Below are 21,429 nucleotides of genomic sequence, written 5' to 3' on the forward strand. Positions count from 1 at the left end.
TTATTTGTATATTTGTAAATACTTATTTAATCAAATTCTGCATATGAGTGATGAGGAAACTTATTGTGTTCGCGAGCCCTCCGTTTAGGCTGGACGCATTGATTTAAATCTTTAAGTTTATTTTCAGCTCTTTGACATTTTTAGATTAATATTATAATGATTCACTATTTTCAGCCTTCGTTCAGGAAAATACAAAAAAAAAAACATTGGAATGCATGATTACAATTGCATAAAAACTGTTAAATGTCCAAATAACCTCGATTTTTCTGACTATTGATGCATTATGAAAGTTTACCAATATTTAAAAAAAAAAAGCATTCCATATTGCCTTAAGAAATTCCATGGTGCATAATAAAGTGTTTGTTTCAATTCCAATAAAATATCAGAAGTTGAAATCAGTTGAATGTATTGAGGTTAACTGAAATCGAGCTTATTTGTATTTTGTAATACTTGTTTATTTAACATTATTTTATATATTGCATTACTAGTAAATTAGTTTTATTTTACATATTTAAAATCTCATTAGATCACTATATAACTATCATTATACAACTATAATTTTCATTTCTAGAAAATAGTTGTCCTGTAGATCCTGAAGGACCAGAAGGTGTATCAAATAGCCTATCATTGTTATTTACTTTTTATTTTATTATAATATAATATGAATTTGGCCGGTTGCTTTTGGTGCAGCTCCACTTGGTTATTTGGCTGAGATCATTCCTTTTTATTTATTTATACAGTAACCCCTCCCTATCGTTTAAACATCAATTCAGCTTATCGTTTACCAAAACGAACCTTGCTGCAAACCCTACCCTCTTACCCAACATCCCAGTGACTCCTCGTGGAAGTGCAGAGGATTTCTCGGCTTCCATCAAAGCGAGTGTCACGTCAACACATTCCTACCCATTCCTTTCTTGACCTGCGTTCAGGCGCGGCTGGCGCTGGTATTGCCTAATTTGAGATCACCAGTTTTTACACATTGAGGATGATTGCTAGTCCCAAGCATCGTCTATTGGTTCTCTGTGTAATTACAGCTGATCTGGCAATAACAGAGTAGCAACCGTGGGCGGTCAATCATGCTCATGCTCATGCTCGTAGACGGCTTCTTGTTCAATTCCGCTGGAATATAAGTAGGATCCTCCTTGTTGATTAAGGTAATATTTTCCTTTGGTTTGTTTTTTTCCGTCGATCTTGTTTTCCGTGCTGAGCACCAATGCTACCGACGTGCCAGGAAGGCAGCTCCCACACCTGGACCCTACCTATAGACCCATCAACTCATGAACCGGGGACCAACGGCTTTACTTCCCATCCGAAGGAAGGCGTGATCAGAGATGTTATGCCTCAGAACATCCCGGCGGCGCCGACTGGGATTGAACCCAGGCCTGCTGGGGTGAGAGGTAATCACGCTTACCACTACACCACCGGCGCCGTTTCAGGTAATATTTTCATTATTGATGAAATCAAAAAGTACTGTTCCTTTACTGTCCGAGTGATACTTGTCCCATAATCTATGGTGCGAGTTGAAATCACCACCAATTACGATTTTTTTTTAAAACCTCCTACATCCTTCATCAAGTTCTCTAGGAAAAAATTCAGCTCGATTGCCGATGCACTGGGTGACACGTAAATCGAAACTACTGCAAGATCCATATTCGTTAAAAGCCTTCCTACACCTTGGATGTTATCCATGGAGTTAATAGAAATTGTTCTGCTCTTGATTGACTCATGGGTTAGAATCTTGGTTCCACCATATCCATCCGCTCGTGAACAATAATAATTATTATAATACAGGATTTTATACTTATTTTCTTCGTGTTCTTTTTTGTCCAACTTTCCGATATTAATCCAATGTCATATTCTTCTCTTATCATGATTCTAGTTAACTCTGATTTGTTTTTCTCTACACTCTGAATATTGCACTGAATAATCTTACATGACATATGCATTATTGTTTAATTAGGCTTGTGATAATTACATCTTGTCATTTTGTTCCCAACCGACTGGCTTACCTGTGCTGAGGTCACTTCATGTTCGCTTATTTCCATTTCTTCGTTCATCAGCACTCCTTGTGCCATTGCATTTTGGGTTGTCCGTTTTAATTCGTACGGCTTCTGGACTGCTAGCATCTGGTTCATTTTCCATTGAAATTTTTCGAATTCATCTGTTTTATACCGGTTAAACAATGCCACTCCATTTTCCACTTGTTTGTGATCTGTTTTCTGCTTTTTGTCATTAAACACATCGATTAGCTCTCCGATGTTCGAAGCCTCCGCTACGTGATCCGATGTTCTTTTTGATATTTGCTGTTTCCGATTTCGATTCACTTGCTTTGGTTTGTCAACATATTCAACTACATTCGCATAAGAATCAATCAGGGCAGGGTATTCTTCCATATTCTCCAGTAGACTGAATTGATTTTGGGTGTAGATCGAATACTGTTCCTGTGCTTCAATCGTTGTAAGATTCGTTTTCGCCATAACGATTTTGAGGTTATTCTGTCGTGCACGTTCAGGGCAATCGACATCCCCCGATTTGTGACCTTGCTGTCGGCATTGTACACATCTCACTTTTAGGTTGCATTCCTCATAACCTTGTTCTTCGGTCGGTTTCGGTCAATTCTTCGATTGTCATTTCCAATGGTACACCTGTGACAACGCCAGACACTGTCAGAAAGTGTTTTGGTATGTACGCCTTGTAGTTCTGTTCTTGTAGTGTCTTGTTTGCTTGAATGTTGTTTGCAGTGTGATGTGATTTCACCAATACTAGAATTTTGTTTCTTCCCATTGGTTTCAGGTTGATCACGTTGAGCTTGTAGTCCTTTGTCTTCATCAGGGCTTTTCCCAGGGCAAGCTTGTTGATATGTTCATCCTTACTGAAGTTAACTCGTTGCACGATTACTCTGTATGGTCCAGTATCGGTTGCTTCGTATTCATATGTTAGCCATTGTTTTCCATTCTGTCCATCAGGTGGGTCTCCGCCACCCGGGTTACCCGAACCCGGCATAACTCCCGTTTTATCCTTCTCTCCCCGTCAAAACTCCAATTAGTTCCTCTTCAAACAAACAAAAATCACACTTCTCCGGGTTATGTGCAAAAAAAATAAATAAAACTGGTCGAAAAGCTCGCAGTGAAAAAAAAAACGTGTTTCTAGTTTCAATCGCTAACGATGAATCGATTGAAATGTCTTTTTGCGACATTTGCGCGTGGGACAAATCACGAATACGCTGCCACTTCGTCATGGTGCAACTGTCAAACTAAGTAAATCATTTTCTTTTATACACAGCCTACTACGGTATGAGCTATAGGTTACGTGCATGCAAAGAAAACCAAGGCATTGTATATACAGGTAAAACGGGAACCTTATTTGTACAATGGTGCAAACATTATCACGCATACGGTATGTGGAAAACAGTTTTTTTCATTATCGCGCAAAAGTCTGTCAATGATAATGACTGCTCGCCAGTACGAGATTATGGATTTTCTATGTATTATTATCGTTATCGGAATTCGACGCTGCGGAGCAGATAAGTTATCACAATCCATTTATTAAAGCGATGTGGCGGTGAAGTCAAGTTAGTCCTTATCCAGAGTCCTCAGTTGTAAGGTGAAGAACTCAGTGCCTTGAGATATGTTTGTGGTTCTTAATTTGGTGAATGAGGCATAACATCTGTGATCAGGGAAGTTAAGTCGTTGGTACCCGGTTCATGAGTTGGATGTGTCGATAGGTAGGATCCAGTTGTGGGAGCTGCCTCCCTGGCGCCGTTAGCATTGGTGCTCAGCACGGAAAACAAGGTCGACGGAAAACAAATCAAGAAAAAAACATTTGGTGAACAAAATTGTGCTCAGAAGAAATCAAATTAGTGGAAATAACGAAGCGTTTCAGTGTATAGTGAAACTAAGTGTGAGTATCATAATTGAATAGTCGTTTAAAGCTTAATTACAGCCATATAACAGCACGATAAAATTCTAGAGATGACCAAAGATTTTATTTCGATTTGCTCGTGCATTGTAACGGAGAGATGAAATATTGAACAAATGACACAATGGTGATATCTTGAAATTCCTATACACCTGTACACAGCAAAAAATTGATTTTAATATTACATCCAAGAGGATGCACTTCATTCATGTCAAAAATCTCATGTAATTTTTATGGTCACACAAATAAACAAATGCAGTAAAAGCAACGTAATGTCAGTCTGTGCACTGTATTAATGATAATTTTGTCCTTTTTGGCAAGTAATACTACACCATATTTTCGACACGATTGAAGTGCATCCACATTGATGTGATATTGAAATTTATTTTTTGCTGTGATATGATAAAAACATTAAAAACCTATCACGCTTGTTCCTTTAATCAGCCCGCGGTCTTACACATATAAATCACATTTTTTTTTAACTTTGAAAAACTGTGATTCATATATCGGGTAAGGCAGTTTTATGCATTTATTTTATAATCTCATAAGATTAAACGAAATATAACGTAAGGTATGAAATCGAATAAAATGAGACTAAACAGTGTTTGTTATCGTACGTAGCTTAAACAAAAAAATAATAAAGGGTTGTGTCCTAGAAACGATCGCAGTACGACGTAGAACTACGCAAAATTTAAATATGTCAAACAAATGTGACTATTATACTTTATCATAAATTTTTCAAGTATTTCAATGTTTTGGTAATGGTTCAATGTTGGTTCAAGTATTTTTCCTGGAATTTAATAAATTGTGAAAATGGGTCCTAAACAAGCCGTTGTGGGATAAAACAGATGCCAATAAATTAGGCCTCTGAAGCAGAGAATAGAGTGAAGTTTGCATTTTATGACAACGCAACAGGCAGTTTTTTTTTTCCTTATCAGAAGACGGTACTTTCAATATTGAACAAAATGTTGGTTCATATGTCACCGAAGTAGGGGAGGAAGGGGTATAACGATCATACGGGATTTAAGCACCTCTTTGTTCTCCAATATGGAGGACAACCCTAACATAAAATTACCACGAATCATCATCAGAGTCCGCATCGTGCTCTCTTGCCGTGCGGATCTATTTGCTTTTTGTTGAAGGAAGTGTTACAACTACCTAAAGCTACAACAAATTTAAACAGCACTTTTCAGTGCTCAACCTGTAAAATTTCTACCTTGTTCAACTTTATTCCTCTTCGATCCTTGTTTGGACCCTACCCGAGGTAATCCTTCTTGGATATCGATTTGGAAAATTCCTCTTCGATCCTTCAGATTCTTATAGTAATCTGCTTGGAAGTCGATTTGGATAAAAACTTACTGCCGCCATGGCGCCTAAACGCAAAAGAAATAAGCAAACTCTTGACCCCCCTTCTGAAGAAATTAATTTGAGTAATCAATTTGATTTGCTCACGGATGAGAATGATCCATCATCCAAGAAAAATTCTAGTAAACTTTCCCGGCTTAATGCCAAGAAGGAAAAGATTCCCCCTATTGTGATAACCGCTTCCGATTTCCATGCTCTTCGCATGGAACTTTTGAACTTCGTGAAAGTTAAGTTTTCTCTACAAATTGGACGTCGGGGTGAATGCCGTGTATTGGCTGAAACCTTGGACGGATTTAAATGTCTTCTCAAGTATCTTACTGAGAAGAAGCACAAATTTTTTACTTACGATACCAAAACTGACCGTGTGTTCAAGGTTGTCATGAAAGGACTGCCCAGTGGTGAATCCCTGGATCAGATCAAAGATGAACTGGCAAAATTACTTGGAGTTGTGCCACTCCAAGTAATCAAAATGAAAATGAAATCCCGTCCTGGCGATTCGTGCAACGGGATTTCTAATGATTTTTATTTAGTTCACTTCAAGTCTAGTGAACTAAACAACCTTAAGGCCTTAGAAAAAGCTAGCCTTATGCTCCATGTCCGAGTGAAGTGGGAACACTTCAGGAAGACTGGAGGAAATTTCCAAAACCTCACTCAGTGCCGTAAGTGCCAGGGATGGGGTCACGGAACTAAAAATTGCTACATGCCAGCTAAATGCATGAATTGTGGTGATTCCTCTCACGCAAAGGACGACTGTCCTGTGAAGAAAGATCCTAAGAAATTTAAATGTTCAAATTGTGGTGAAAACCACAAATCCAATTTTTGGGAATGAAAGACTCGCAAAGCGATCCTACAATCTCGTTCTAACCGACAGGTAAGAAACGCTCCACGTTTCCGACCAGGTACAAATTCCTCTGCTGTTAACAACGGTCAGCGAGGAACAAATTCTACATTCGTACCCGTAGGTACAAATATCACCCCTGCTTCAAATGTTTCATCTGTACCTACTCCCCTCGCTGCTAACAATGTTCAGCGAGCTAATGGAGCTACCTATGCTGCTATTGCAGCGGGTAGAAATCAAAATACTAACCACCGTTCTAACGGAAATTTTGACAATTTTGACTTAGGAAGCATTACTGCCCCTAAAATGGAATTTTTACCGAAATCATTAATTGACATGATTTCTGATATGCTTAAATCTAACTCCATGTTTGATGCTATTCAAACTGGAGTAAAATTTGCAAATAATATTGTCATGACTTTAAATTCAGTAATGGATTTTAAAGCATTAAATATTGTAAATTGGAATGCTCGATCTCTTAAAGATAATGAAGACGAGCTATTTAACTTTTTGAGAGTTCATAACGTGCATATTGCCGTTATAACTGAAACGTTCCTTAAACCTGACCATAATGTTAAGAAGGACGCAAATTACTTGATTTATAGAAATGATCGTCTTGATGGACCCTGTGGTGGCGTTGCCATCATTGTTCATAGACGAATCAAACATAAAATTCTCTCTGCATTTGAAACCAAAGTTTTTGAAACTTTGGGAGTTTCTGTTGAAACAAAATTTGGACAACTTATGTTTATAGCTGCCTATTTGCCATTCCAATGCGTAGGCCAGAAAAAGAATTTTCTCAAGGGTGACCTCCAGAAACTTACCCGTCATAGGTCTAAATTCTTCATTATTGGTGATTTTAATGCAAAACACCGCTCATGGAATAATGCTCAAAGCAATTCCAATGGTAATATTCTGTTTGATGATTGTTCTGCAGGTTATTACACTATTCAATATCCAAACAGCCCAACATGCTTTTCTTCTGCAAGAAATCCCTCCACTATTGATTTGGTCTTAACTGATTCATGTCAACTTTGTAGCCAACTGGTTACCCATGCTGACTTCGGTTCTGATCACCTTCCAGTAACTTTTGAAAAATCCCAAGAAATAATTTCTAATCCCAACAGCTTTACTTTCAATTACCATAGGGCTGATTGGGAGCAATATCGAACATTTATGGAATATAACTTCGATCCAAACATTCCTTTGCAAACCAAAGATGAAATTAATTATGCTCCTATAGTTGAAGTAAGAGCTGCCTCAGTACCAAAATGCGAGGTTAAATTCGATTCAATTATAATAGACGACGATCTTCAGCTCTTGATCCGTCTTAAAAATGTCCGTAGGAGACAATATCAAAGAACACGCGATCCTGCCATGAAGGTTATCTGGCGGGATTTGCAAAAACAAATTAAAAAGCAATTCTCTGCCCTGAGGAACAAAACTTTTGAAAATAATATTTCTAAATTAGACCCGAGCTCCAAACCCTTTTGGAAACTCACAAAAATTTTGAAAAAACCTCAAAAACCTATTCCAGCGCTTAAGGGGAAGCTCACCGCTCCGAAAAAAATAATTACGTTTTGATTTTTCTAAAAATATTGGAAAAAGATATCAAAATTCTAAGAAAATGTTTGTCGCTGGTTTTTATGATGTTTCCAAAACATGTTATAAGACCAGTTTTTAGTTGTATAAGCTCCGCGTCTTGCGCTTTTTAGGTTGTATTAAATGTATTAAATGATGTATATTAAAGTATTAGTGATTCTTTGCGTTAGTCATTACAAAGTATTTTCAACTTCTTTATGACAAGCCGTGTTGCTTGGGCTTTTTATCGGATAGGGTCACAACCTCCGTGGGTGTTCCAGGGCCCTTGGAATTGAGCTGAGCAGAATTGTCAGCAGTAACAGTATTAGCAGCAGTAGCAGCATTAGCATCAATAGCAGCAGCAACTGCCGTAGGAGCATTGAACTCCTTTCGCATCTTCTTACTTCCATAAATTTCCTCGTGGGACTTAGCAGCAGCAGATACCGACAATAGAGTAACGTTAATACCGTCCTCATAATCGTCGTCATCATCGTAAACATCGTCGACATCATCACGCCTGGGTGAATCGAGGATTGACGAGGAACATGACTCTATTTCCTCCAGCGAATTATTTCGCAACTGATCCTCTACATCGTTGATTTCTCTATCAACCTCCATCTCGATACGCACTCTTGCTCTGTAATAACAGGGAGAAAAACATGTTTCGATTCCCTTTAGTTTTGGATCAAAGAAATCATAGTTGCTTCTTTCATTAGGATATTTATTAAGAGATCTACAGTAATGATGATGACATTATCAAAGCGAAGAATTAATTATCAATGGTGAGAAGGAAAAATAGTAGATTCGATATCTAACGTTAGGCTGAATACTAAACTACTTATTCGGCAATTATACCTGGATTGCCTTAAATAATCTTAAACTTTAACTCTTTTTTTTCCGCTACTGCATACCATCCCACTTTACCATAATCATAACAACGAGCAGTGGCTTGTTTATCAACAGTAAATCAATTCAATTTGCGTATGAGTGAAGGATTCCAAAGCAATGTTTAACACCATTTCACAGGAATTTATTCCTCTTTAGGTATTTCCCGCACACTTTTATTTCCTTATTATACTCTTGTATACGACTCAAGAATAAACCATTTGCGTCGCAAGAACATTTCTACAATTCTGTACCCATATCAATGTATATACAATAAATAGTGAACACAGTCTCACACAGCTTCTCGTTATAGCAGAGACAAGTAAAAGAGGGAGCTTGCATGCAAGGCGGGCTTTATTTCCAGATATGGTATGCCATCTGGTCCGCTTGTTCTTTGTTTTCGTTGGAAGTACTCTTGCTGAGTACTTTTGTTAGCACTAATTAATGATGATTAACATCAAATGATACACACTACCCTACCTTATTGCAGTCTTTCTAAATAGTACACCACTTAGTCGCACCGTTTATCAGTCACTCGCGAATTTGTAAAGCGATTTCACTTAAAACGTGCGAAAAATTGTGAGACAATAAAAAAAGCAAAATGTAACGAATTTATTAAATGTTTGTATCCTCTTATAAACAGGAAATCCAAATTTTGCCTGACGAATAAAATTCTAATATTTAAACAAGTTTTTAGACCGGCCATGCTTTACGCTGTGCCAATATGGTCTTGTTGTTGCACTACCAGGAAAAAAGCACTTCAAAGGATTCAGAACAAAGTTCTGAAAATGATTTTGAAGTTGCCTCCCTGGTACAGTACAACCGAAGTACATAGAATTTCGAATGTTGAGACTTTAGAACAAATGTCCAACAAAATAATGAATAATTTCAGGCAAAAATTGTTGCAATCCTCAATTGCAACGATTAATTCCCTTTATACTAAGATAAGATTTAGTTTTAGTTTTTAGTTTTAAGATATCAATTGTTATACTGACATGCTGGCTAAAAAACCTGTTTAAAATACTTAATTGCCAAGACATGAACAATGTAAAAACACTTAGATATATATCATAACAATTAAGGCTGGTACGTTACTGCAGTAACTGCAGCACCTAGGTTAAAATGAAATGTAATTTATTTTGAATTTGGAACAAATAAAGAGTTAAAAAAATAAAATAAAAAAAAAACCACGCATCATCATTATGTACTTTACAGCGTGTTCATAGAATGATGCAAAATAGAGTACTGTGACTTTTCTCAAATCAAACGTTTGGTTTCCAATAAGTAGGTGGTTAGTACAACATTCATTGAAAATTAGGCGATTCAGTTATTGAATTTCAAAGTCAGAGCAAAAGCTCGTATACAGGTTCTCCACCTGTTCAATGTTTTGATAGTGAGCATCATAGCTGAGTTACACCGGGGTAAGTTGAAACAGTACGTGGAAGTGAATTTTCACTGTAATTATTTTTGCGAGGCATTGTGTAGGGCTAACTACCCCATTTCTGGCCTATTAAGCACAACCCGCATTTTGTCTTTCTTAATCTAACGCAGTTGAGCACCAAACGGAATGTTATTATTACTGATGGCTTCCAAATTTATTTACCGTACCAGTACAAACCAATCGTTGAGATATTGTCATAAGTTTAACACTGCTTCTTGACGCCAAACTCGGCATATGGATTCTAAACTCGGCCTAACGCTTTGCAACGCCAATGAATTCACTTGGGCCTATCGGATGAAGATAAAAATGGAATCGGTCGGAGCGCTTCTTTTGTTTTTTTTTTGGGAACAATGGGTTCAAACTTTCATATCATGCGTTCTCATTGACTTCGTTTCGTAGCTTATTAACTAAAGTATCGTACCAAACGCATAATTGACTTGTTAACTCTGAAATCATGGATTTATTTGAAGTTTTCTACTCGATAGGCCCAAAATGGGCGATTGGGCCGAAGTAGTTCTCTAACCTACTACCGCAAACTATGGTAGAAATATAGTCAGGAATCCTTATTGCCGGGCTATCCGCGAATAAGGATACCCACAGCTTATGGGATTTTCACTAATAGGGGCTGTGGTGGATCATCTCATTTGTTTCAATATATAGAGCTATACAGTCTTCGACAAAGTGGTTTTACTGAGATAGACTAACAAGCCTGTGTCATTGGATTCAGGTTTAATTAGGAACTACGCCGCTAGAGGCGCTTCACTTTTATGTTACTTATGACAGGTGCTATAATATATAGATCTTAGGTCCAACACAGAATATTCTGCGATCCTGGCCATATAGAACGTTGCTGTCTTCAGCAAAGTTGTTCAGGTGACCAAGTCCTTTCGGATGGTGGTCATATTATTTAAGAACTCTCTCACTACGCAGCGCTAGTGTGCACATGCAGTTCCTTAAAATGTTATGTCTGGAAAGCTTATCCATGTAAGATGTTGCTGTGCAATGTGAGGACACGCAACGGAATAGGAAAGACTTGTAAAGAGGCTGTTATTCGATTCCGTTCATCGATTCAAGAAAAACTGTCAAATACCCTACAAAATGGGTATTTCGGAGAGGGGATGACGTGGATATCAATTCAAGTTGCCATTTTGAAATCAAAGCTGGCGGGCATAGGTTCAATAAAAACTGTCAAATTACAAAATATGGGTATTTATTTTGGATATGGAAATTGAAGATGGCGGCCTTTGCTTTAACGTAAACTATTAATGGGGACGACGTGTATAGGCCCAAAATCGAGGTCCGGCACCATTTTGGGATCCAAAATGGTGGCAATTGGCTTTCGAAGGGACTATGGACAGCCTCGTATCAGTTCAGCCCAGTTAACGTGGACCGTCTTCTTCTTCTTCTTCGCATTTCAAGCTTATTGCGTATGGCATATTAGCTTATTGCGTTCTCTCAACTTAAGGTTCTAGATGCACTTCCACAGTTATTAATTGAGAGCTTTCGATGCCTGCACCATTTTCGCATCGGTATAATTGTGGGGCAAGTCCAATCTTACTTCTATGCCCAGGGAAGTCGAGACATTTTCCAACCCGAAAAATTCCTAGACCGAACCGGGAATTTAACCCAGCCACCTCCAGCATGGTCTTGCTTTGTAGCTGCGCCTTTACCGACTGAGCTAAGGGAGGCCCGTGGACAGTGTACACCCCAATAATCCACTAGGAAGATGAATTTTGTTTATCTCTTGAATTTGTTGAATTACGTGCTTTGTTTTATGTCCTTTAGAACCACATCCAAGTAGTCGAAACAATTCTTGATGCTGAACTACTTTCGTTTATCCGCTAGCGAAAGGCCTTCATTCTCGGCTGTTTCCAGGATAAAACTGTAGCTTCCCTTGACATACTTCAGCTTGAGATTTGTGATGATGCCTTGATCAAGGGGTTGAATCAAAGACGTGATCTTTGGTGGCATGTATAGAAGCATTATGTTGCGATTGCTTATGGTGGGCGGATGCAACGGAGCGTTATCAAGGAGCAACAAAGCCTTGAAGCTTATGTTCTTGGCTGCGCAAAACTCCTCCAACTGTGATGAGAAGCAATCGTTTATCCAGTCCTCAAATAATTCTCGGGTCATCCAACCTTTTATGTTGTCAAGATAATGGCCAAGGAGATTTACTTACCTTACCTTACCAATCCGGTTAAGGCCTTGTTGTCCTCTGCTGTCCGAAAAAGTCGTCTCCACTCTACTAGATCCATGGCCACAGTTCGCCAGCCTCGTAGTCTGCGAAGGGTCCGCAGGTCACCTTCTAATTGGTCGATCCACCTTGCCCGCTGCGCACCTCTTCTTCTTGTTCCTGTTGGGTCGCTTTCTAGAACCATTTTCACTGGGTCTTCGTGCGGCATTCTTACGACGTGCCCATCCCACCGTAGTCGCCCAATTTTTGCAATGTGGACGATGGATGGTTCTCCCACAGCTGGTGCAATTCGTGGTTCATTTGCCTCCTCCACGTTCCGTCATCCATCTGCACTCCACCGTAGATGGTAAGCAACACCTTCCGTTCGAAAACACCAAGGGCGCGTTGGTCCTCCACGAGCATAGTCCAGGTCTCGTGGCCGTAAAGGACCACCGGTCTAATCAGCGTCTTGTAGACAGTCAACTTCGTGCGGCGGCGAATTTTATTCGACCGGAGCGTCCTCCGGAGTCCAAAGTAGGCACGATTCCCTGCCATAATGCGTCTTTGAATTTCTCTGCTGGTATCATTTTCGGCGGTCCCCAGTGAGCCCAAATACACGAACTCATCGACCACCTCGATTTCGTCACCGTCAATCTGAACTCGGGGTGGGAGGCTAACATTGCCTTCCCTAGAACCTCTTCCTTTCATGTATTTTGTCTTCGATGCGTTGATGGCAAGTCCAATCCGTCTAGCTTCAGCCTTCAGTCTGATGTACGTTTCCGTCATCATCTCAAAGTTCCGTGCCATAATGTCAATGTCATCGGCGAAGCCAAGGAGCTGGATGGACTTCCTGAATATCGTGCCACTCGTGTCTATCCCAGCTCTTCTGATCACACCTTCTAACGCAATGTTGAACAGCAGACACGAAAGTCCATCACCCTGCCGTAACCCCCTTCGAGATGCAAAGGGACTCGAGAGTGTCCCCGATACTCGAACAACGCACATCACACGATCCATCGTCGCCTTGACCAATCGCGTCAGTTTATCCGGAAATTCGTACTCGTGCATAATCTGCCATAGCTGATCTCGATCGATTGTGTCGTATGCGGATTTGAAATCGATGAACAAATGATGTGTGAGCACGTTGTATTCGCGGCATTTCTGCAGAATCTGCCGAATCGCGAAAATTTGGTCCGTGGTAGCGCGGGCACCCATGAATCCCGCCTGGTATTGCCCCACGAACTCTCTTGCATATGGTGACAGACGGCGGCATAGAATTCGGGAGAGTACCTTGTAGGCGGCGCTTAGCAGTGTGATCGCGCGGTAGTTGCAGCAATCCAACTTGTCGCCCTTTTTGTAGATTGGGCATACGACACCTTGCATCCACTCCTCCGGTAATATCTCCTCCTCCCAAATCTTGGCAATTACCCAGTGCAGCGCTCTAGCCAGTGCTTCAACACCGTATTTTAATAGCTTACTTGGTAGTTGATCTACACCAGTTGCTTTGTTGTTCTTCAGTTGACCGATCTCCTCCTCAACTTCTTGAAGATCAGGGGCCGGTAGCCTGTCGTCTTCTGCGCTCGCTCCAAGGTCTGTTGCCGTGCCACCTTCGTTTTCTGCTGCTTCACCGTTGAGGTGCTCGTCATAGTACTGCTTCCACCTCTCAATCACCTCACACTCGTTCGTGAGAAGGTTACCGTCCAAGTCCTTGCACATATCGGCTTGCGGCACGTAGTCTTTGCGCGAACTATTTAGCTTCTCGTAGAACTTCCGTGTGTCGTTTACGCGATTTTCCATCGCCTCGCGATCTCGGTCTTCCTCCTGACGCTTCTTCCTTCGGAAAACCGAGTTTTGTCCGTTCCGCGCTTGTCTGTATCGCTCCGCATTCAATCTAGGGCGGTGTTACAACTTTCTCGTCCGTGCTGCATGCTTCTCCTCTACTGACAGTTTGCATTTGCCGTCAAATTAGTAATTTCTTCGGTCTGGGATTGCACCAAGCTGCTCTTCCGTGGGTAGTGCAACTTCCAGCTGCTGCGCGTAGTCCTGGGCAACTCCGGCGTCCCGTAGTTGCTCAATGTTGGGTCGCGGCGATCGACTTCGACGGGTGTTATGAACCGTCGAGAGTTTTGAGCGCATGCATACTGCAACTAGGTAGTGGTCCGAATCTATGTTCACACTGCGGTAAGTGCGGACGCTGATAATGTCGGAGAAGAATTTCCCGTCGATTAGAACGTGATCGATTTGGTTTTCTGTGTGTTGGTCAGGTAATCTCCAGGTGGCTTTGTGGATATCCTTGCGGAGGAAAAAGGTACTTCGAACTACCATACCCCGGGAGGCTGCAAAGTTCACGCATCGTTGGCCGTTGTCGTTCGATACGGCATGCAGGCTGTTTGGCCCGATTGTCGGTCTATACATTGCCTCCCGTCCTACATGAGCGTTCACGTCGCCTATAACGATTTTGACGTCCCGTTACGAACAGCCGTCGTACACCTGCTCCAGCCGCGCATAGATGCTTCTTTCTCGTCGTCGAGTCTTTCTTCGTGTGGGCAGTGCACGTTGATGATGCTGTAGTTGAAGAAACGGCCCTTCATCCTCAACTTGCACATCCTCGCGTTGATCGGCTGCCAATCAATCACGCGTTGGCGCATCTTACCCAGCACTACAAAGCCGGTTCCCAGCTCGTTGGTGGTGCCACAGCTCTGGTAGAAAGTAGCCGCTCGATGCCCGCTTTTCCATACCTTTTGTCCCGTCCAGCAAAGTTCCTTCAGTGCTACGACTTCGAAGTTGCGTGGTTGAAGTTCGTCATAGATTAATCTATCGCAACCCGGGAAGCCGAGCGATTTGCAGTTCCATGTTCCGAGTTTCCAATCGTAGTCCTTATTTCGTCGCGTAGGTCTGTGCTGATTGTTCCAATCCGTATTTCTTTCTTCGGTATTTGCAACTTTGTTTTTTTTTTTTTTCAATGTGGCTTGTTGGGCCTGCCCCAACCCCCTGTCTCGCCGGGGGACCATCGTGCACAGCTCTGTTTAGAGTCCCACGCTGGCACTAGGACGGTGATCAGCCGCTCCTAACATGGAGAACAGACGCCGTTTTGAGCCGCACCGTTGGAACTTGTGAGGACCAGGGCTAGGTATTCCGCTCCTTCCAGGTTGTCAACTCACCATTTTGTAGCCCAAGGAGATTTACTTCCTGTAAATTTCGCTTTAGAGAAAAACATGATTGAGAACCCTTGTTTGTCCCCTTTCGGTACCGGCATTGTTTTCAGATGCTCTGAGATATAAGGTCTTTGAAGCTTTTTTTGTAAAACAGTTTTGTTTCATCGCAGTTAAACACTTGGTTAAGGCAATACTGAACTCTTTCAATTTTCTTTTTTACCAACGATCAAATGACATCGATTTCCAGCCTCTACACGTCGTTCCCTTTTCGAAAATACTCATATAGTAGGGTATTTGACAGTTTTTCTTGAACCGATGACCGCCATCTTGGAATTCAAAACTGCGTCTGGCATCGATTTCCGACCTCTACACGTCATCCCCTTTCCGAAAATACCCATATTGTACGGATTCTGCACCATTCCTTCTGTAGGTATTGACCGAACCGGTGTTGGCAAGTACAACGTCCAGTTTGGCCATTGCCTCCAGTAGGATGCATCCTCTCTTGTTGGTGTGGTGGCTTCCCCAACTCCACCGCCCATGCGTTAAAGTCGCCCGCAATGACCACCGGTCTTAGGCCGACAAGTACCGCAGTGAGTCTGTCCACCATCTGCGAGAACTGCTCGATAGTGGGCGGAGCATAACAGCTACATAAGTATACTCCATTGACCCTGGCGATCACGAATCCCTCGCTCGAGTTGGACACGACTACCTCCTGAATGGGGAAGCTCCCCATCGTGCATATCGCCGCCATCCCCGACGCGTCCGTGACCCAATTCCCGTTGCCGGTTGGGACGCGGTACGGGTCGGAGATGATTGCGACATCCGTTCCCCATTCCGTTGCCGATTGCCATAGCAGTTGCTGGGCAGCCGAGCAGTGGTTCAGGTTCAACTGCGCTATCTCGAACATGGCTTAGCATTGCTCTTGGCCCCCGGGCAGCGTGGGCCACCTGCCATGTGGTTGGTAGGGGATTTCCCCTTCTCCGCGCATATAGTGCACCTCGCCGGATTTTGGCAACCTCGCGCCTTATGGCCCTCCGAGCCGCACCATCTGCATAGCTTGCTCCTGTCGGTGTTCTTACAGTCACGGGCCACATGGCCCTGACCGAAGCACCTAAAACAAGCCATAACCGGTCGGGGGATGCTCACCGGGCAAACCGACCAGCCCACTCGTACCCTCCCTGTGGCTGCCGCCTTCCTGGCATCAACTGCCGGAAGCTTGACGGTAGCCACCTGGGTACGGTCGTGGCTTGATTCTAACCATTCAGAAAAAAAAGTAAAACGTGAGTGTGCAATAGGATTTTCTTCCTTCTCCGGACGACCGGTGCGTTGTGCGTTTACTAATAATTCTTCAATTTGATTGACTGCTTAGGGAAAGAAATGAAGGTGAATGCAGGATGTATACTAACGATAAGTTTCCTTTTTTTATTTCAGAGTACCACAGTGCTCCATAAACCACTGCAAAAGGAAGTGATCGGTCAGACGTTTATCCCTTAACCATTGCTTACGGATTACCTTCGTGACTTGGCGGAAAGTACCTTGAGGTGAGTGCGTGGGTGCGACGACTTAGTTCGATACATTTTCTACCCATTTTTGGACGACGCAGTTGATTGATGACCATTTAACCTACTTGGAGTGCCATGAATAGGTGTGTGTGTGTGTGTGTGTGTGTGTGTGTGTGTGTGTTTTTTTTTTGCAAGGAGGAAACTTTCAAAAAGGCCATCGTATCACCGCTTGACGACTGGGCGCACAGTCGCGGTGACACGGTATGTGGGATTCTTACCGCACTAAAACCTCCTCGGACGCCTTGCCCTTTTCCCCCGGAACCACTTGTCGTATTCCCAGACAACCAGAATGCACGTATATTCAAAGTTGTTTCTGTGATATACAAACATATATACAAACAATCAAATCGTATAGAATGCAAAAAGGGGGCTTATACCTACAAAATTGGAGGCCATATACGTGCAAATCTTAATTTATAATTAAACGAGTTGATTTGGCATCATATACGATTCAGTCTGTCATAACAAATTCAATTTGAAAAGTCTTACGATGTAATCCGATTTAATTTGTGGTACAGTACGATGGAAAAATGATTCATCGCATAAAAGTCGGAAATTTGCATTCTATACGATTTAACTTAAACATAATGCGATGTATGCCATACTTTTATGCGATGGTGACAAAAACTGTAACTATTTACGATACCGTCTGTACATTGCTATACGACTTCTGGTTGTCTGGGTTACTTCCGAGGGGGCCGTGCATTACGCACCTCACTTTACCTCAGCTAATTGGCGCTTCCAGTGTGCTGATCGTCTCTCCAATTTGTGAGCCATTTAGCTCCCAGCGTCACGTTCTACTCGGTTATCCCCGGTGGTGGATACAGCCTACTCTTACGGAGAGTTCTCCCGGCTTCGGCTTAACACTTCGCACTTGTGTGAGCACATTACTACTTTCTAGTTGGTCTTCTCGCCAGTTTCGCTGCATGATCTACGTTACTGCTCTGCTGACGGCGTTAAAGGTGCCTTCCTCTCGACACATTTCGTCGACGACATTCTCCGTGCTAAGGGCGAGCATATCCTCTCGCACATCATCAAATCCAGGACATTCGAAGACCACGTGCTCTGGTGATTCTTCCACATTCCCACACTCCAGACAGAAGAGTGACGTTGTGTGTCCGAACCGATGTAGGTACTTCCTGAAGCATCCATGACCAAACAGGAACTGCGTCAAGTGGAAGTTGACTTCTCCATGCTTCCTGTTCACCCAGGTCGAAAGAGTCAGTATTAGCCTACCGTTCTCTGATGCATCCCACTCCTGCTGCCACTTAGCCATCGACTCCGTTCTCACCATTTTTCGTACTCCTCTGGTTTCTCTCGTCATATAGCACTCGTAGTCCTCCGTCAAGGTGATGCCAATTGGGATCATACCGGCGATAACGCATACTGCCTGAGCCGGACCGTACTGCTCAATTTCCTTTGGTTCTGCTTCGTTTTCAGCGCTTCAATCCAGGCTAGACCTCCGTACCTTAGTATCGATGAGGACACACTAGCCAGAAGACGCCTCTTGCTGCTGCTTGGACCAGAATTGTTCGGCATGATTCTGGCTATTGCGTTGATGAGCTTCGCCGCCTTCTCGCAAGCATATTCGATGTGGCTATTAAAGTTTAGCCGGTCGTCGATCATCACTCCCAGATACTTTAGCATGCGCTTCGAAACAATGGTGCGCTCTCCAACGGTGATTTCTGCCCGCTGCACTGCTTTGCAGTTACTGATCAACATCACTTCTGTTTTGTGGTGGGCTATCTGCAGCTTCGCTCCTTGCATCCAGTTACCAATCGTATCTATCGCCTCGGCCACCAGCATTTCCACTTCTTCCAGCGTCTCACCGGTTACCGTCAAGACAACATCGTCCGCAAAGCCAACGATCTCAACTCCTTTGGGCAGCTTGAGCGTCAGCACGCCATTGTACATTCCGTTCCACAGCGTGGGACCTAGAATGGGGCCTTGGGGAACTCCCGCCGTGATTCTTAGCGATTTCTGCCCCGTGTCTGTCACGTAGACCAGGACCCGGTTCTGGAAGTAACTACTTAGAATCCTGCAGAGGTAGTCTGGAACCCTCATTCTATGGAGCGCCTTGGCGATGGCCTCCCAGCTGGCGCTAATGAATGCATTCTTCACATCAATCGTAATCACGGCGCAGTATCGATTTCCTCTCCGCTTCTGTTTGGAAGCTTTCTCGGCTCTGTCAATCACTGTCTGAATTGCATCCACCGTCGATCTTCCTTTCCGGAATCCAAACTGCCTCTCCGACAATCCATGTTCACTCTCCGTGCATTTCGTCAGCCTGTTCAGGATGATCCTCTCCAAGAGCTTTCCGACAGTATCCAGCAAGCATATTGGCCTATACGATGCAGGATCCCCCGGCGGTTTTCCGGGCTTCGCCAAAAGCACAAGCTTTTGTACCTTCCACCTATCAGGGAACTGACCCTCGTCCAGATATTTCTGCAGCACTATCCTGATCCTGAACATGTTCGGGAACGTCTGGATCGCCGTCTTCAACGCCACGTTGAGAATTCCATGCGGACCGGGAGCTTTATTCGCCTTCAACCCTTTCGCTGCTTCTATGAGTTCCTCGTTGGAGACTTGTTCAACGTTGTCTTTATCTTCCTCGCCATATGGTGTAGGTGTCCAGTAGACTGATGCAAATTTTGACATTTTCGCTCCACAGTGCTCAAACGGTTCCAAATTGGGTCCTGATTAGTCTCCCAAAATTTGAACTCATTTGAAAAGAAACTGACTTCGCACAAACCATTTGAAGTTTATATGGAAATTACTATGGGAAAACCAAATGTTTTGTTCATATCCATCTAACAATTTACCATATAGCTCTGCTTTGAAGAATAATTTTCTCAGCTACAACTTTGTCCTGAACCACTTTTCAATATAATGTTAGCATCAAAAGTTATCAACAATTCAAACCACTAATGTCTTACGATTATGCTCAATCAACTGTTCAGCAGGCAACATTGGTGTTTCTGACGCTTGGAATAGAGCACAAAAATCATGGCTACTACGTCACACTGCAAGATACAGTGTTGCTCACAAAACAGATGCTTGATCATGCCATAAGATTATCAAGCTCTTAAACAATTAATAACTATTTTATTTGACGTTTGGCTCAACAACTACATTCTGCTATGTTGAAGCTGAGAAAATTTTCCATAAGTATAGCTTTTGAATTTTTGAACAGTGCCATATGGAAAAAGGTAAGAAGACAATGAACAAAAAGTTTGGATTTCCCATAGTAATTTCCATATAAACTTCAAATGGTTTGTGCCAAGTCAGTTTCTTTTCAAATGAGTTCAAATTTTGGGAGACTAATCAGGACCCGATTTGGAACCGTTTGAGCACTGTGGAGCGAAAATGTCAAAATTTGCATCAGTCTAGTGTCCAGTTCGTTGGGTCATGCGGTGGGAAAAGTCTCTCCACGATGACTTTCAGCTTGTTGGGACACATTTCAACCGGCATCGTTGGACCTCTGATCTTCGCCATCGCGACTCGGTATGCGGTACCCCAGGGGTAACAGCTCCTTGAAACTATTTGCTCAGCTTTATCTTTCGCTTCAGTGCAGCCCTGGCCTCTCCGAACACCACCCTGCACTCCTCTCTGTGTGCTTCTGTTCTTGCTCTATGAGCACGTCTTCTGGCTAGAAGACAAGTAGCACGGAGGGTGCTAATTTCCTCGTTCCACCAGTAAGCTGGACACCGACTGTTCGTTGGCTCCAGTTTTCTCGGCATAGTTGTGTCACATGCCCTTGCTAATGATTCGGTCAACTCGTTCGCGCTTAGGCCCGGGACGCTGCTGTCTACCCTTAGAGCTTCGATGAAGAGATCCTTATTGAATGCCTTCGTCTTCCACTTCCGCTCGCTTACTTTCGTCCTCCGCATTTCCACCGGTGTCCGTTCGCCGATACTGTACCGGATCGCCTGATGGTCACTATGGGTGTACTCTTCGCACACTGTCCAGTTCACATTTGCCATTAGCGACGTACTGCCGAAAATGACGTCGATAATGGATTCCCTACCATCTTTGCGGAAGGTGCTGATGGTTCCTACCTTGGCCAGACTGACGTTCAACTTTGCCAGAGCTTCCAGCAGGCTATACCCTCTTGCGTTGGTACATCTGCTCCCCCAATCCACTGCCCAAGCATTGAAATCTCCTGCGATGAAGACTGGTCTCCGTCCAAAAAGCTCTCCGGTGAGCCCATCTAGCATCTGGTGGAGCTGCTCAATTGTCCATCTCGGTGGTGCGTAGCAACTACATACATACACACTTAGATTTTTTTGCCGAGATGGGCACCACCGAGCAGCTCGGCATTTTATTTTGCTGGAAATTCAGCAAAAAATATGTTTGTTAGCTGAGATCTCGGCAAAATTCCCGTTTGTTAGCTGAATCTCGGCAAGTTTTTCACTGAGATCCAGCAAAATAAAATGCCGAGCTGCTCGGTGGTGCCCATCTCGGCAAAAAATCTAAGTGTGTAGATTCCATTGATTTTGGCGATCACGAAA

At 42.8% G+C, this 21,429-nt stretch overlaps 1 protein-coding gene across 2 annotated transcripts in view; it reads left to right on the forward strand.

The window, feature by feature from the left end:
• Positions 1–3,620: 3,620 nt before the first annotated feature.
• LOC135702773 (serine/threonine-protein phosphatase 6 regulatory ankyrin repeat subunit B-like) overlaps positions 3,621–21,429 on the forward strand; it is a 172,582-nt gene continuing 154,773 nt past the window's right edge. Inside the window, exons 1-2 of one of the 2 annotated variants that reach the window (XM_065223813.1) lie at positions 3,621–3,900; positions 16,788–16,897. The gene's annotated coding sequence lies outside the window, so the exon portion shown is untranslated. Of the gene's footprint in view, positions 3,901–16,787; positions 16,898–21,429 lie in introns of those variants that run through there. The other variant, XR_010517717.1, reaches the window with a different exon arrangement.

The sequence above is a fragment of the Ochlerotatus camptorhynchus genome, unplaced genomic scaffold, assembly GCF_037179485.1.
Source record: "Ochlerotatus camptorhynchus isolate MF236.1 unplaced genomic scaffold, CSIRO-AGI_Acam_v1.1 ptg000197l, whole genome shotgun sequence".
Classification (NCBI taxonomy): Eukaryota; Metazoa; Arthropoda; class Insecta; order Diptera; family Culicidae; genus Ochlerotatus; species Ochlerotatus camptorhynchus.